Consider the following 17,978-nt stretch of genomic DNA (forward strand, 5'->3'; position numbering starts at 1 on the left):
GTAGATAGTAACACTACTATCAGCGTATGTCTTCCTCTTGAAGATCCATTTATTCTTAATGACTCACCGATCATTGGGAAGTCAATCAAAGTCCATACTTTGTTCTCATACATGGATCCCATCTCAGATTTCATGGGCTCAAGCCATTTCGCGGAATATGGGCTCATCATCGCTTCCTCATAGTTCGTAGGTTCGTCATGGTCAAGTAACATGACATTCAGAACAGGATTACCATACCACTCTAGTGCGGATCTCACTCTGGTTGACCTACAATGTTTGGTAGTAACTTGATCTGAAGTTACATGATCATCATCATTAGCTTCCTCCCTAATTGGTGTAGGAGTCACCAGAACAGATTTCTGTGATGAACTACTTTCCAATAAGGGAGCAGGTACAGTTACCTCATCAAGTTCTACTTTCCTCCCACTCACTTTTTTCGAGAGAAACTCCGTCTCTAGAAAGGATCCATTCTTAGCAAAGAATGTCTTGCCTTCGGATTTGTGATAGAAGGTGTACCCAACTGTCTCCTTTGGGTATCCTATGAAGACACATTTCTCCAATTTGGGTTTGAGCTTATCAGGATGAAACTTTTTCACGTAAGCATCGCAACCCCAAACTTTAAGAAATGACAACTTTCGTTTCTTGCCAAACCACATTTCATATGGCGTCGTCTCAACGGATTTAGATGGTGCCCTATTTAACATGAATGCAGCTGTCTCTAATGCATAACCCCAAAACAAAAGTGGTAAATCGGTAAGAGACATCATAGATTGCACCATATCTAATAAAGTACGGTTACGATGTTCGGACACACCATTACGCTGTGGTGTTCTAGGTGGTGTGAGTTGCGAAACTATTCTGTATTGTTTCAAATCAAGACCAAACTCGTAACTAAAATATTCTCCTCCACGATCAGATCGTAGAAACTTTATTTTCTTGTTACGATGATTTTGCACTTCACTCTGAAATTATTTGAACTTTTCAAATGTTTCAGATTTATGTTTCATCAAGAAGATATACCCATATCTTACTCAAATCATCTGTGAAGGTCAGAAAATAACGATACCTGCCACGAGCCTCAACACTCATCGGACTGCATACATCAGTATGTATTATTTCCAACAAGTTTGTTGCTCGCTCCATTGTTCCGGAGAACGGAGTCTTAGTCATCTTGACCATGATGCATGGTTCGCAAGCATCAACTGATTCATAATCAAGTGATTCCAAAAGCCCATCAGCATGGATTTTCTTCATGCGCTTTACACCAATATGACCTAAACGGCAGTGCCACAAATAAGTTGCGCTATCATTATTAACTTTGCATATTTTGGCTTCAATATTATGAGTATGTGTATCACTACGATCGAGATTCAATAAACCATTCACCTTGGGTGTATGACCATTGACGGTTTTATTCATGTAAACAGAACAACCATTATTCTCTGACTTTAAATGAATAATTGTATTGCAATAAACATGATGAAATCATATTCATGCTTAACACAAACACCAAATAACATTTATTTAGGTTCAACACTAATCCCGAAAGTATAGGGAGTGTGCGATGATGATCATATCGATCTTGGAACCACTTCCAACACACATCGTCACTTCACCCTTAACTAGTCTCTGTTCATTCTGCAACTCCCATTTCAAGTTACTAATCGCAGCAAATGAACTAGTATCAAATACTAAGGGGTTGCTATAAAAACTAGTAAAGTACACATCAATAACATGTATATCAAATATACCTTTGTTCACTTTGCCATGCTTCTTATCCGCCAAATACTTGGGGCAGTTCTGCTTCCAGTGACCAGTCCCTTTGCAGCAGAAGCACTTAGTCTCAAGCTTAGGTCAAGACTTGGGCTTCTTCACTTGAGCAGCAACTTGCTTGCCGTTCTTCTTGAAGTTCCCCTTCTTCCCTTTGCCTTTTTCTTGAAACTAGTGGTCTTGTTAACCATCAACACTTGATGCTTTTCTTTCTTTCTACCTTCGGCGATTTCAGCATCATGAAGAGATTGGGAATCGTTTCCATTATCCCTTGCATATTATAGTTCATCACGAAGTTCCAGTAACTTGGTGATAGTGACTAGAGAACTCTGTCAATCACTATCTTATCTGGAAGATTAACTCCCACTTGATTCAAGTGATTGTAGTAGTCAGACATTCTGAACACATGCTCACTAGCTGAGCTATTCTCCTCCATCTTGTAGGCAAAGTGCTTGTCAAAGGTCTCATACCTTTCGACATGGGCATGAGTCTGAAACACTAATTTTAAATCTTGGAACATCTCATATGCTCCGTGGCATTCAAAACGTCTTTGAATCCCCGATTCTAAGCCGTAAAGCATGGTGCACTAAACTATCAAGTAGTCATCATATCGAGCTCGCCAAACGTTCATAACGTCTGCATCTGCTCCTGCAATTGGTTTGTCACCTAGCGGTGCATCAAGGACATAATTCTTCTGTGCAGCAATGAGGATAATCCTCATATCATGGATCCAATCCGCATCATTCTACTAACATCTTTCAACTTAGTTTTTCTCTAGGAACATATCAAAATAAACGGGGAGCTACATCGCGAGCTATTGATCTACAACATAGTTATGCAAATACTATCAGGACTAAGTTCATGATAAATTAAAGTTCAATTAATCATATTACTTAATAACTCCCACTTAGATAGACATCCCTCTAGTCATCTAAATGATCACGTGATCCAAATCAACTAAACCATGTTCGATCATCACGTGAGATGGAGTAGTTTTCAATTGTGAACATCACTATGTTGATCATATCTACTATATGATTCACGCTCGACCTTTCGGTCTCCAGTGTTCAGAGGCCATATTTGCATATGCTAGGCTCGTCAAGTTTAACCCGAGTATTCCGCGTGTGCAAAACTGGCTTGCACCCTTTGTATGTGAACATAGAGCTTATCACACCCGATCATCACGTGGTGTCTCGGCACGATGAACTGTTGCAACGGTGCATACTCAGGGAGAACACTTATACCTTGAAATTTCGTGAGAGATCATCTTATAATGCTACTGCCGAACTAAGCAAAATAAGATGCATAAAGGGCAAACATCACATGCAATCAAAATATGTGGCATGATATGGCCATGATCATCTTGTGCCTGTGATCTCCATCTCCAAAGTACCGTCATGATCTCTATCATCACCGGCATGACACCATGATCTCCATCCTCTTGATCTCTATCAATGTGTCGTCACATGATCGTCTCGCCAACTATTGCTATCGCACAGTGATAAAGTAAAGCAATTACATGGCACTTGCATCTTATGCAATAAAGAGACAACCATAAGGCTTCTGCCAGTTGCCAATAACTTTAACAAAACATGATCATCTCATACAACAATTTATATCTCATCACGTTTTGACCATATCACATCACAACATGCCCTGCAAAAACAAGTTAGACGTCATCTACTTTATTGTTGCAAGTTTTACGTGGCTGCTACGGGTTGAGCAAGAACCATTCTTACCTACGTATCAAAAACCACAACACGGTATAGTGATTGCTTTTTGATCTTCAGAAAGAACCCTGTTCATTGAATCCGATTCAACTAGAGCTGGAGAAACAGACACCCACTAGCCACCTATGTGCGAAGCACGTCGGAAGAACCAGTCTCGCGTAAGTGTACGCATAATGTCGGTCTGGGCCGCTTCATCCAACAATGCCGCTAACTCAAGAATCAAATAGTGTAGGCAAGCAATATGTATATACCCACGCCCACAACTCCTTTGTGTTCTACTCGTGCATATAACATCTACGCATAAACCTGGCTCGGATGCCACTGTTGGGGAACGTAGTAATTTCAAAAAAAATCCTACGCACATGCAAGATCATGGTGATGCATACCAACGAGAAGGGAGAGTGTCGTCCACATACCCTCGTAGACCGTAAGCGGAAGCGTTATGAGAACGCGGTTGATGTAGTCGTACGTCTTCATGATCCGAACCATCCAAGTACCGAACGTACGGCACCTCTGAGTTCAGCACAAGTTCAGCTCGGTGACGTCCCACGAACTCCTATCCAGCAGAGCTTCGACCGAGAGTTCCGTCAGCACGACGGCGTGATGACGGTGATGATGATGTTACTGACGCAGGGCTTCGCTTAAGCACCGCTACGATATGACCGAGGTGGATTATGGTGGAGGGGGGCACTGCACACGGCTAAAAGATCAACTGGTCAACATGTGTGTCTTCTAAGGGCCCCCTCCCCACGTATATAAAGGAGAGAGGGGAGGCCGGACGACCTCTCTAGGCATGCCAAAGGGGCGAGGAATCCTCATCCAAGTAGGAGTAGGATTCCTCCTTTCCTAGTCCTACTAGGAGGGGAAAGGAAGGAGAGGGGGAGGAGAAGGAAAGAGGAGGCACAGCCCCTCCCCTAGTCCAATTTTGACTAGGCCCATGGGGGGGGGGCGGCCAGCCCTCATGGCTTCTCCTCTTTTTCCTTTAAAGCCCACTAAGGCCCATATGTACTCCCGTATTCTCGTAACTCCCTTGGTACTCCGAAAAATACCCAGATCACTCACAACCTTTCCGATGTCCGAATATAGCCTTCGAATATATCGATCTTTATGGCTCAATCATTTCGAGACTCCTCGTTATATCCCTGATCTCATACGGGACTCCGAACAACCTTCGGTACATAAAAAACACATAAACTCATAATACCGATCGTCACCGAACGTTAAGCGTGCGGACCCTACGGGTTCGAGAACTATGTATACATGACCGAGACTCATCTTCGGTCAATAACCAATAATAGAACCTGGATGCTCATATTGGCTCCTACATATTCTACGAAGATCTTTATCGGTCAAACTGCAAAACAACATACATTGTTCCTTTTGTCATCAGTATGTTACTTTCCCAAGATTCGATCGTCGGTATCTCAATACCTAGTTCAATCTCGTTACCGGCAAGTCTCTTTACTCATTCCGTAATGCATCATCCCGCAACTAACTCATTAGTCACATTGCTTGCAAGGTTTATAGTGATGTGCATTACCGAGAGGGGCCAGAGATACCTCTCCGACAATCAGAGTGACAAATCCTAGTCTCAATCTATGCCAACTCAACAAGTACCATCGGAGACACCTGTAGAGCACCTTTATAATCACCCAGTTACATTGTGACGTTTGGTAGCACACAAAGTGTTCCTCCGGTATTCGGGAGTTGTATAATCTCACAGTCAAAGGAACATGTATAAGTCATGAAGAAAGCAGTAGCAACAAACTAAACGATCATCGTGCAGGTAGGGCGGTAAAGATTGTGTCTATGTGGACACGACACTAAGAGACAAACCTAACAAGAGAGAGAGAGAGAGAGGAAGAAGTTAGGTCTGTGAGATAGATGGAGACATGTAATATACGTGAGATGTGTGTGAATCCGGATTCTATAGACGTGGAAGGAGAAGAGACAACAGGTTTGATGAGAGAACTGGAAAAACATGGGTGAGAGGGGAAGGATCTCGTGGGTTGAGGGATTGATAATTCTGTGTGTGATAGAGAAGGATTGGTAATTTTGTGCGGGAGAGAGGGGGAGGAGTCAGTCAGCCATCTCACATCATCCTGCTTCCACATGGCCCCGCATTCTCTAGTGTAGTGTGGTCGCCGTTGTCGGTGTCAAAACCAGCGGATCTTGGGTAGGGGGTCCAGAACTATGCGTCTAAGGCGGATGGTAACAGGAGTCAGGGGACATGATGTTTACCCAGGTCCGGGCCCTCTTGATAGAGGTAATACCCTACGTCCTGCTTGATTGTTCTTGATAATACGAGTAATACAAGAGTTGATCTACCACGTGATTAGAGAGGCTAAACCCTAAAAGCTATCCTATGGTATGATTGTTGTTCTTGGTCCTACGTGTTGGAAATATGCCCTAGAGGCAATAATAAATTAGTTATTATATTTCCTTGTTCATGATAATCGTTTATTATCCATGCTAGAATTGTATTGATAGGAAACTCAGATACATGTGTGGATACATAGACAACACCATGTCCCTAGTAAGCCTCTAGTTGACTGGCTCGTTGATCAATAGATGGTTACAGTTTCCTGACCATGCACATTGGATGTCATTGATAACGGGATCACATCATTAGGAGAATGATGTGATGGACAAAGACCCAATCCTAAGCCTTGCACAAGATCATGTAGTTCGTATGCTAAAGCTTTTCTAATGTCAAGTATCATTTCCTTAGACCATGAGATTGTGCAACTCCCGGATACCGTAGGAGTGCTTTGGGTGTGCCAAACATCACAACGTAACTGGGTGGCTATAAAGGTACACTACAGGTATCTCCGAAAGTGTCTGTTGGGTTGGCACGAATCGAGACTGGGATTTGTCACTCCGTGTAAACGGAGAGGTATCTCTGGGCCCACTCGATAGGACATCATCATAATGTGCACAATGTGACCAAGGAGTTGATCGCGGGATGATGTGTTATGAAACGAGTAAAGAGACTTGCCGGTAACAAGATTGAACAAGGTATCGGGATACCGACGATCGAATCTCGGGCAAGTATCGTACCGCTAGACAAAGGGAATTGTATACAAGATTGATTAAGTCCTTGACATCATGGTTCATCCGATGAGATCATCGTGGAACATGTGGGAGCCAACATGGGTATCCAGATCCCGCTGTTGGTTATTGACCGGAGAGTCATCTCGGTCATGTCTGCATGTCTCCCGAACCCGTAGGGTCTACACACTTAAGGTTCGGTGACGCTAGGGTTATAGAGATATTAGTATGCGGTAACCCGAAAGTTGTTCGGAGTCCTGGATGAGATCTCGGACATCACGAGGAGTTCCGGAATGGTCCGGAGGTAAAGAATTATATATAGGAAGTGCTATTTCGGCCATCGGGACAAGTTTCGGGGTCACCGGTATTGTACCGGGACCACCGGAAGGGTCCCGGGGGTCCACCGGGTGGGGCCACCTGCCCCGGGGGGCCACATGGGCTGTAGGGGGTGCGCCTTGGCCTATATGGGCCAAGGGCACCAGCCCCAAGAGGCCCATGCGCCAAGAGAAGAGGGAAAGGAAGAGTCCTAAAGGGGGAAGGCACCTCCGAGGTGCCTTGGGGAGGAGGGACTCCTCCCTTGGCCGCACCCTTCCTTGGAGGAAGGGCCAAGGCTGCGCCCCCCCCTCTCCCTTGGCCCTATATATAGTGGGGGAAAGGGAGGGCAGCAACACCTAAGCCCTGGCGCCTCCCTCTCCCTCCCATGACACATCTCCCTCCTCCCGCAGCGCTTGGCGAAGCCCTGTTGGAATCCCGCTACTTCCACCACCACGCCGTCGTGCCGCTGGATCTCCATCAACCTCTCCTCCCCTCTTGCTGGATCAAGAAGGAGGAGACGTCGCTGCTCCGTACGTGTGTTGAACGCGGAGGTGCCGTCCGTTCGGCGCTAGGATCATCGGTGATTTGGATCACGACGAGTACGACTCCATCAACCCCGTTCTCTTGAACGCTTCCGCGCGTGATCTACAAGGGTATGTAGATCCACTCCTCCATCGTTGCTAGATGACTACATAGATAGATCTTGGTGACACGTAGGAAAATTTTGAATTTATACTACGTTCCCCAACACTACGGACTAAACCCTCCGGTTTATATAGACATCGGAGGGGGCTAGGGTTACACAGAGTCGGTTACAAGGAAGGAGATCTATATATCCGTATTGCCAAGCTTGCCTTCCACGCCAAGGAGAGTCCCATCCGGACATGGGACGAAGTCTTCAATCTTGTATCTTCATAGTCCAACAGTCCGGCCAATGGATATAGTCCGGCTGTCCGGATACCCCCTAATTCAGGACTCCCTCAGTAGCCCCTGAACCAGGCTTCAATGATGATGAGTTGGGCGCGCAGATTGTCTTCGGCATTGCAAGGCGGGTTCCTCCTCCGAATACTTCATAGAAGATTTTGAACACGAGGATCGTGTCTGGCTCTACAAAACAAGTTCCACATACCACCGTAGAGAGAATAATATTTCCACAAATCTAATCTGCTGACGTACCCCGTAGTGTGACATCACACCACAGCCAGGTCTTTATTCGAACCGTTTTTCATAACCCATCTCAGCGTGTTTCGCGAGGCGGTTTCCTTGGCACATCTTGTCGAAGCAGAGATCGTGTCCCCTTTATCACGGGATTCTCATCAATACGGACGTGGGTAACCCAATCGTGCCTATGGGTAGGACTCCTAGATCTTAGGCAAGTCCCAAACGGCCACGAGGAGGACACTTGATATTCACCCTCTTTATAAAGGGGACAAGGCTTTTTCCTCTCGATCTTAATCGAATCCGCCTCCCGCCTCGAGTTCCAACACCCAAAGCTCAGGTTTAGGCACTTCGGACCTTCAAATATGTCCAGATCCAACCTTCAAGGTTGGTGGATGCCTCCCTCCGTCACGGAGGAGGACATCAAGAAGTTGAGAGAGGCCAGATATCTGACCCCTGAAATTTCGCATCGGCTGCCTGCCCGAGGGCAAGTCGTCCCTACTCTCGAACCCGACGAGAGTGTCGTGTTCGTCTCCCACTTCCTCCGAGGACTAGGCCTCGCTCTGGAATCCTTTGTTAGGGGTCTTATGTTCTATTATGGGCTAGATTTTCACGATCTGGCCCCGGATTCCCTTCTTCACATTTCGTCATTTATTGTCGTATGTGAGGCCTTCCTCCGCATTACCCCTCACCTCGGCATGTGGCTCAAGACCTTCGATGTGAAGCCGAAGATGATCGAGGGGCAGCACGCAGCGTGCGCAGGCGCTTCAATAAGCAAAATCACTGACGCTCCATGGCCTGAGGGTAGGTCCCCAGAGGTGTCCGGATTGTGGCAGCGGGAATGGTTCTACGTCACAGCTCCACGAAGTGCCAAGTGGGTAGCTGCCCCCACCTTTCGCTCAGGCCCCCCACCACAACTGATGTCATGGATTAGCAGGGGGCTAAGCTGGGGTCCAGCCAAGGACGTGCCAATACTGCAAAGTCGTTTCCGAGATCTCTTTGAGAGAGATTTCAGTCTGGTTATGGTAGTGCAAGTTATGCTAGTTCGTCGAGTCCAGCCTTGCAAACGCCGTCCCATCCGCATGTGGGAGTTCAACCCGAAGGGACCGCGAGCTATCCAACACTTCCTCAGCATGATTCCCGAGGAGATGTACAAATTGTTCTTCGGACCACAAATAATGTGTTCGGACATCACTAAGGATGCAAGTATGAGCTGCAATCGCCCAGATACCCAAGTAAGTAGCCCCGCATCCGAACACACTGTCCGTTTATTTATCGCAACGTCGCCCTAAAAGCCGCTCTTTGACCAGGATTGGATAGCGAAGGAAAAGTTGATCAGGTGCCGGCCCCCCTACCTAAGACCTCAGCAAATCCCGTGCTAACCAGGATGCTGGAGATCGCGCCTTATCAAGCACCCTTAGGAGAAGATAAAGGGGGGAACAAGGAGGCTAGCGCCTCCGCGAAGGAGGTTAGCTGGGGAGGAGGGACTGAAACTTCCTCTCCCCAGGGAAGGAAGAGGACCGCCTCTGACGACCCGGAGAAAATGGTCTCCAAACGGGGGAAGAAACCTTCGCTGGAGGGTCCTGCCCCGGGGGCTACCCCGGCCGCACTATGCCCTCAAGGGGATCAGCCCTCCACCGAGCTGTAAGTAAAAGGGTACTTAATAATGAAAATACCTCCCTTTACTTCTGAGGAAAATAACCGAAGCATTTATCTTGCAGTTCGGATCTTAGCCCTTCTCAGCAGAGCTCGTCTTCAGGGGATCTTCTTCCAGAGATGATGGAGAGCAAAACGCCTCCCCTGCCATACCGCCTCATGAGGCAGGCGACCACAAGGTGTCGTCGTGGAGGGTTTCTCCTGATCTGGCAAGGATAGAAGGCAATCCTATGGCCACCCAAAGTCCTGAGTTTCCGGCTCTTGAAGAGAGCAATCGAAAGAGTCTGGCACCGTCTGGTGTGCGGTCGGACGTACTGAGGGATCTGCTAGAGCAAGCGGCTATCTCAGAAGAGCACCGCATGTTGATGGGTACGGTGGTTGAAAGGATTTCGTCCGCCAAAAGCGGGTTGCATGAAGCCTTTATGAGTCTACTGACGGGTTTTGAGGTACGCGAAATGATGTACATTTTTGACAGTACTGCACATTTTTAGATGTGCCCTGTGTAGATAGTAGCCCCTGAGACTCTGGGTGCTGTCGAAGACGACGGCGCACAGAGGATCATAGTCCCAGGAATAATCATGCCGCCTTAATATGCAGGTGGCGGAGGGTCCGGTGGCCAGCCGGACTAGTGAGTTTGCCGAGCTAAAGCGGCAGCTTGACGTGGCAGATGCCGACATCGTACTTGTCAACAAGGGGCTTGACGAGGCACAGGGCATGTGATTCCTCCGGCAACACATGGAAGAGGAGAATGACGCCAGTATCTATAACATGTCTGTGAATGCAGATGGAGTTGTGGCCGTGGAGAACCTTCGGGCGGAACTTGCCCGAGCCAAAGAATAAGCTAGGAAAAGCGATGCAGCTTCCCTAAAGGCAGTTAAGGAGCTGAAAGCCAAACAGGCTGCTCACTGCCAAAGCAAGGAGGAGATAGCCAGGATGGCTGTGGAATTGAAGAATGTCGCTGACCGTTACGAGCTTCTTAAAAAGGAAGATCGAGCGAAGAGGACAGACCTGGAGAAGGCCACGATGGCGACCAAAGACACCCGCTCTGCAATGAGAGCGATGAAGGAGGAGTTGCGTCAAGCCGGGGATATCGTGGCTGGGAAGCCCTTTATGCTATGGATGAAGTTCGGAGATCCTAGGTATGCCCCTTTGGACCGGCTGTGGAGTTCTGCGAACGCATATCTGGACTTAGCAGCGAGTGCTGCCAATGCGGCCGAATACTTCCGAGATCAAAAAGATCGCGAAGTGGAAAAGCTGTGCTAGTCACAATTTAACGTTCCAGAGCGTCCGCTTCCATTGACTGATCGGTTGGCCGAATGGGCCGAGCTGAATAGGTTGTCCGGACTCGCCATGAGGTCTGTTGTGGATCATCTGTGGCCGAAAAGGCCAAAGCCGAACAGTTATTTTAGTTTGGTGCAGCAGTTCCTTGGTGCAGTGCCGCACATCAACGCGATGAAGAGGTCGGCGTGCGTAGAGGGTGCGCGGATGGCCCTTGCCCGTGTGAAGACATACTGGGCGGAGATGGAGGCCACCATCATTGCAGCCCAAGATTTGGACGAGAGCCGAGTACCAGCCAAGCACTACTTTCGAGAAGTTCTTGAGGGCACTCGTTCAATAGAAGCGCAATGCTCGAAGAATATTATATTCTAATGACATGTATTCCCATTGAAAAACAATGTTTTACTGAATTGAAAGGCTATTTTATACTTGTGCCTGAAAGAATTATAATACCTCCTGTGCGGCCTTTTATGTATATATGTATATAACCTGAAAGATGGCAGTCGTCGGCTTCAGCCCCCACGCATATAATGTGGGGGTGCTCGCAGAAGACGCATGTTCACACTTGATCCAACGTCTTGGTCCATTAAGGAGGTGATAGCGCAGCGAACTAGGCAATTAGACTATAATGCTTTAACACTTTCACTTAGCCAGAGGAGTTTGACAGTGGGGCTACTATATAGCCCCTGGTGGCTCTGCGCTCATCCGAATTCGGGGCGCGTACATGCCTGGCCGGGAAACGGCCCTTTGTTAAGGCGGAGGAATCCTGAAGATTCCGCTAGGTCATCGAGTGGTTGACCAGTCTCACGCTATATCATGACAGTCAGTTTTCGGCTTTCTCTACTGAGGTGCTCGTCCAGATGAACCAGGGCACAATCACAGTAGTTCTCCTGGTGCCGCCTTAGCCGATAGAGCGGAACGTAAGGAAGCAAAACACAGGAGCCGGGCAAACCCAACATTTGACCAAAGACATGATTCGGAGCTGATGCATATAAGGCCAAACTCGCGACGCCGAACACTTCCTAAGGTATTCGGTCTTTATGATGTAAACCGGGCTAAACAGTGCCCTTTGTAATAAGCCCCTGGTGTCCAGGTACGTGCAATATTCTGGCGTGGCCACATGCCAATATGTCAGCATCCTTCTCAATTGTACTGAGAATCCGGGGGATGTGTATCAACAAGAGACAGTAAAAATGGTTTATGCAGGGTCTTAATCTAAAAAGAATCCTTGGAACGGGTCCCTGCTGCACGTATGCGCCTGTATCTCCGTTGTGCCGTATCCTGGATGGGTGTAGCACGATGGTCATCTATAAAAGAGAGGAACTTAGCTGAAAAGTTGTCGTGCAAAATGTAGGTTATACTAAATAAACCATGTATAGTTCAAGATGAGTAAAGTTGAGCCTAAGTGTCACTTGTTTACACGCGTTGAGCCCCTTGTATTGTTATAGGGGTATAGCCATCAAACCTGTATCAATTATATATAGCTACACCGGACTCGTCTAACCGCATCCGTGGTCTTAACGACCGGTCAGATGCTCTAGTTGGTGAGGCCGTTTAGTGCGCGGCTGCCAAGGCAGCCGCCCGGTCTTCCACGCGCAAGGAGCGCTCAATATTTCCATTTACTGTAATGATGCCACGTGGACCGGGCATCTTAAGCATGAGGGAAGTGTAATGCGGTATTGCGTTAAAACGAGCGAAAGCTTCACGTCCGAGTAGTGCTTGATAGCCACTTTGGAACGGAGCGATGTGGAAGGTTAACTTTTCGCTGCGGAAGTTATCGGGAAAACCGAATAAAACCTCTAGTAGCAGGGAGCCCGTGCAATGGGCTTCTGGGCCTGGCGTTACTCCTTTAAAGGTAGTATTGCTATGGCTTATTTTTGTTGGGTCTATCCCCATTTTGCGGACTGTGTCCTGATATATCAGGTTTAAACTACTACCGCCGTCCATCAGGACTCGTGTGAAGTGGTATGCGTCAATTATCGGGTCTAACACCAAGGCAGCCCATCCTGCATGCCGGATACTTGCCGAGTAATCCTGATGGTCAAAGGTGATCGGTTGGGACGACCAGTGGCAGAACTCCGCGGTGATAGGCCCTGGGGCATGTGTCTCTAGGAGTGTCGCTTTGTTTCTCCCCTTCATCACGTGTAACAAGTTTACTGTTTTGACTTCTGGTGGGAATTTCTTTTGTTCCCCAGTGCTTTGCTTGCGAGGCTCGTCCTCGTCTTCACTTGGTGTATCCTGCCCCTTGTGTTCAGCGTTGAGCTTGCCGGACTGCTTGAAGACCCAACATTCTCTATGGGTATGATTTGCAGGTTTATGGGGGGTGCTGTGGATATGACATATTTTGTCCAGAATCTTGGTTAGGTTGGACAGTTCGTCTCTGTTGCCTTTGGAGGGCAGCTTTTGTGACCTGGCCGAGAGCTTCTGAATCCGGCGTTTACCGCTGTGCTCTTCGGGCTGTCTTCTTTATTCTGGCGATTGTTTTTGCTGCGTCGTGGCTTCCCGTTTCCATCCCTGACTTCGGATGTAATTGGGTCGCTGGTGCTACATCGGGCTAGCCAGCTGTCCTCGCCCGCGCAAAAGCAGGTCAGGAGGCTTGTTAATGCTGCCATTGTTCTCGGCTTTTCTTGGCCGAGGTGTCTGGCAATCCATTCGTCTCGAATGCTATGCTTGAAAGCTGCTAAGGCTTCAGCGTCCGGACAGTCGACTATTTGGTTCTTTTTAGTGAGAAACATGTTCCAAAGCTTTCGGGGTGACTCTCCGTGTCGGTGTTAAAACCGGCGGATCTTGGGTAGGGGGTCCCGAACTGTGCGTCTAAGGCGGATGGTAACAAGAGGCAGGGGACACGATGTTTTACCTAGGTTCGGGCCCTCTTGATGGAGGTAAAACCCTACGTCCTGCTTGATTTATTCTTGATAGAGTAGTACAAGAGTAGATCTACCACGAGATCGAAGAGGCTAAACCCTAGAAGCTAGCCTATGGTATGATTGTATGTTGTCCTATGGACTAAAACCCTCTGGTTTATATAGACACCGGAGGGGGCTAGGGTTACACAAGGTCGGTTACAAAGGAGGAGATATACATATCCGTATTGCCTAGCTTGCCTTCCACGCCAAGTAGAGTCTCATCCGGACACGTGACGAAGTCTTCAATCTTATATCTTCATAGTCCAACAGTCCGGCCAAAGGATATAATCCGGCTATCCGGATACCCCCTAATCCAGGACTCCCTCAGTAGCCCCTGAACCAGGCTTCAATGACGATGAGTCCGGCGCGCAGTGTTGTCTTCGGCATTGCAAGGCAGGTTCCTCCTCCGAATACACCACGGAAGAGTTTGAATACAAGGATGGTGTCCGACCCTGCAAAATAAGTTCCACATACCACCGTAGAGAGAATAATGTTACCACAAATCTAATCTGCTGACACGTTTTGGCAGCATGACATCACGCCACGGCTCGGTAATTATTTGAACCGTTTTTCTTTAACCAGCCCCGCACATAACGCGAGGCAGTTTCTTGACACGTCTTGTCAAAGCAGAGATCGAGTTCCCCTTATTACGGGATTCTCATCAATACAGACATGGGTAACCCAACCGCGCCATCAATTACGGCGCTTGGGGGATAAGCGAGTTTTACCAAGCTAGTGGGGGCGCATAGTTTAGTCCACCCTTATAAAGGGATAAGATCTCACCTTTTTCTACCCATGCCTTCTTCCTCCTTGCTTATCCATTCTCGTGCACTCGAGCTCCAGCGCCCAAGTCCACATCCTTCTCCTCAACTCTCTCCAAACATGTCCAGAGCTGGAGGCAAGTGGATGGCCTCCTCCGTCATGGAGGGACACATCAAAAAGCTACGTGGAGCTGGATACTTAGCCGCGGATATCGTGCACCGGCTGCCAGCCGTGGGGTAGATCGTCCCTACCTCGGAGCCTCACGAAAGGGTGGTTTTCCTCCCCCATTTCGTCCGCGGATTGGGGTTTCCCCTCCATCCGTTCATCTGCAGCCTCATGTTCTATTACGGGCTAGACTTTCATGATCTGGCCCCGAATTTCATCCTCAACATCTCGGCGTTCATTGTCGTGTGCGAGGCTTTCCTCCGCATCCGGCCCCACTTCGGCCTATGGCTGAAGACCTTCAACATCAAGCCGAAGGTAGTAGGCGGCCAACAAGCGGAATGCGGCAGAGCCATGGTGGGAAAAATGCCCAACGTTACATGGCTCGAGGGCTCCTTCGTGGAGACCGTAAAGGGGTGGCAATCGGGGTGGTTCTACATCACCGAGCCACACGACACCAACTGGGTGGCGGCCCTCGAGTTTCGATCCAGAATCCCCACGTGGCTCACTTCCTGGAAGGAGAAGGGCCTGTCCTGGGGTTCATCGGTGGAGCTGGACGGACTCCAGAAGTGTATCCGGAACATCACAAGCAAAAAACTTAAGCTTGTCAACATAGTCCAGGTCATGCTCTTCCGCCGGATCCTCCCGTGTCAACAACGGGCTTTCAACTTGTGAGAGTTCGACCCGGCCTAGCACTAGACTCTACGCGAGCTCTTCGACACGACGCATAAGGACGTCTGGAAGGTGTTGTTCAAGGGCGCCGAGGTCCCTCCTTCTCTTACCGAGGACCGCGGGCTAAGCGCGAAGCGCCCTACGAATCCGGTAAGTTCTGTACATCTGGTAGGGTATTTATTTCCCATAGCTTAACCATGTGTGGGGTCTGAGCTCCCATGCCTTTGATAGGACTGGGTGGAGGCATCGGAGCAGATTAACTGTCCGGCCCCACTGCCCGAAGACCCTGCGGACGCTCTCCTGACGGGGATGCGGACTCTGGCTCCTTATGAGGTGCCGGAGAAGACCAAGAAGAAGGCCAAGGGAACCCGAAAGAGTTCCCGGCATCAGGTGGTATCAGACTCATCGTCCGGTAACTCCAAGACGCTCAAGACGAGGAGAAGGAAGATGAAGATTCTCCCCCTCCAGCCAGGGGGAGACAAGAAAAGGAAGGCCGCCCCAACCGGGGAGGCCGAATGGTCCAATAAGGGAAGGACTCTCCTTCCGAACTATTCCACCACCGCCGCCGACGGCGAAGACGAGTGGCTGCTCTGGGCCAAGCCCCTGGTGAAGTCGTAAGTATTCGGATACCAAAGTAACTCATAGCATACTTTTGTTACACTGCTTCCCTTAATGTCGAACATGATTATGTAGTCCGCCCCAAGCCCGTATCGACGTATCCTCGTCGGACGGTTCCTTGGACTCGTCGGACATGGATAGTGATACACTTCCAACTGCCTCGTCTCCTTGCCCTACGGACAATGCCAAGGTATTGTCTCAAGGGGCACCAAGCCGGGGGGAGACAGTCCCGGAGGCGCCTCAAGGCGACCTTCCGGACTCCAGGAGCAAAGGGAGTAAGGCTCCCAAGGGCTCCAAGTTCGGCCCTCAGCCGAACACCGCGCCGGGACCTCCTGTGGTTCCGGACTCGGGCAGGCGGCCCCCTTCTAAGAAGGCAAGCCGTCCGTGTCGGTGACCTCTGTCCAACCAGAGGCACCAGATGACCTGCTGGGAGCGCTTCACGGCACTTCCATCGACGAAGAGCACCGCACTATTATGAGTGCGGTGATCAAGAAGGTTCAGTCCTCCAAGAGCAGACTGACTGAAGCCTGTGCCAGCCTTCTAACAGGCTTTGAGGTAAGTATTTAAAATATAGGAAAAATATTACCGCATAGACAGTAGCCCCTGATGCTCTGTTTGGTGTTCACAAAGAAAATCCGAATAGAGGATCAATAATATCTGCAGGAGTCTAATATAAGTATGTATGTATGCGTATGCAGGCTTCGCTGCTAACCTCTGCCGCACTGACTGCGGAGGTCGCCGCACTGAAGCAGGACCTCGAGCGGTCCGAGAAAGAGCTTGGCCTTGCCAAGAGACAGCTCGAGGAGAACAAAGGTAAGTAATACCTTGTCTATATAAAAAAAAGAAAATGTGGTTGCGAACTGACAGGATCATCATGAATGTGCCAGGGGCCACGACCGAAGTGGCGACCCTGAAGCAAGCGCCGTCCGAGGCCGAAAACAAAGCGGCCAAGGAGCGCACCGAGCAGGAAAAACAAGAGGCACGGGTGGGCGAGGTGCAGCAAGAGCTCCAGGCTCTCGTGAAGAAGCACGAGGCTTTGGAGCTTGACTCGAAGACGCGAGAGTCCGAGCTTGCCGTGGCCCTTGAGAGCACAAAGCATGCCAAGGCTGAAGCCCAAAAGGCCCTCCAGGAAATTGAGGCGATGAGGAAGATAGTGGCGGGTAAGGCATTCAATATGCAAAGCAAGCATGTGAAAGTAAATTACTTGTTACTTACCCGAGTCCGGAGCTCTCCAGGAGCATTCGCAGATTTGCCCCGCAGCGTGTCGGATGCCGCGAAATATTACCAGGCTGAGGAGGGAAGCTCGACAGAGAAGTTGTTCTGGTCTCAGTATACTGGGACCGAACATCCGATGCCTATGAGTGACCAGCTGAAGCAACTGGTCAAGCTGCACAAGGCGGCCGAACAGGCCATGAGGGGCCTTATAGTCCGGATGTGGCCTGGTGACTCCCTTCCCAACAGCTACTTCGGCCTAGTGAGGCAGCTTGTGGATGCCTGCCCATGGCTAGAAGTCATAAAGCAGTCTGTTTGCATCGAAGGTGCACGCAAGGCTTTTGCCCGTGCGAAGGTGCACTGCGCCAAGATGGACGTCGAGAAGCTGGTGAAGGAGGGGCCACCGCAGGTTAAGGAGCATCGCCACCCCGAAATGTTTTATGAGGGTGTCCTGAAGGGTGCCCGTCTTGTAGCGGACGAGGGTGCGAAGGATGTAATATTTGAATGAGCTCGTTCATGTGATCCTGTATTATGAAAACTTGTTCATATGCGCTATGCCACGCTTGTTTGAATTTAAAATAATACCTTATGTGTGGCTGTTTATCAAATCTGAGAGATGGCCAGTCGTCGGCTTCTACCCCCATGCCACGAGTGCTGGGGTGTTCGGGATAAATCTGAGCACTCTTTT

Source organism: Triticum dicoccoides, chromosome 2A (assembly GCF_002162155.2).
Source record: "Triticum dicoccoides isolate Atlit2015 ecotype Zavitan chromosome 2A, WEW_v2.0, whole genome shotgun sequence".
Lineage (NCBI taxonomy): Eukaryota > Viridiplantae > Streptophyta > Magnoliopsida > Poales > Poaceae > Triticum > Triticum dicoccoides.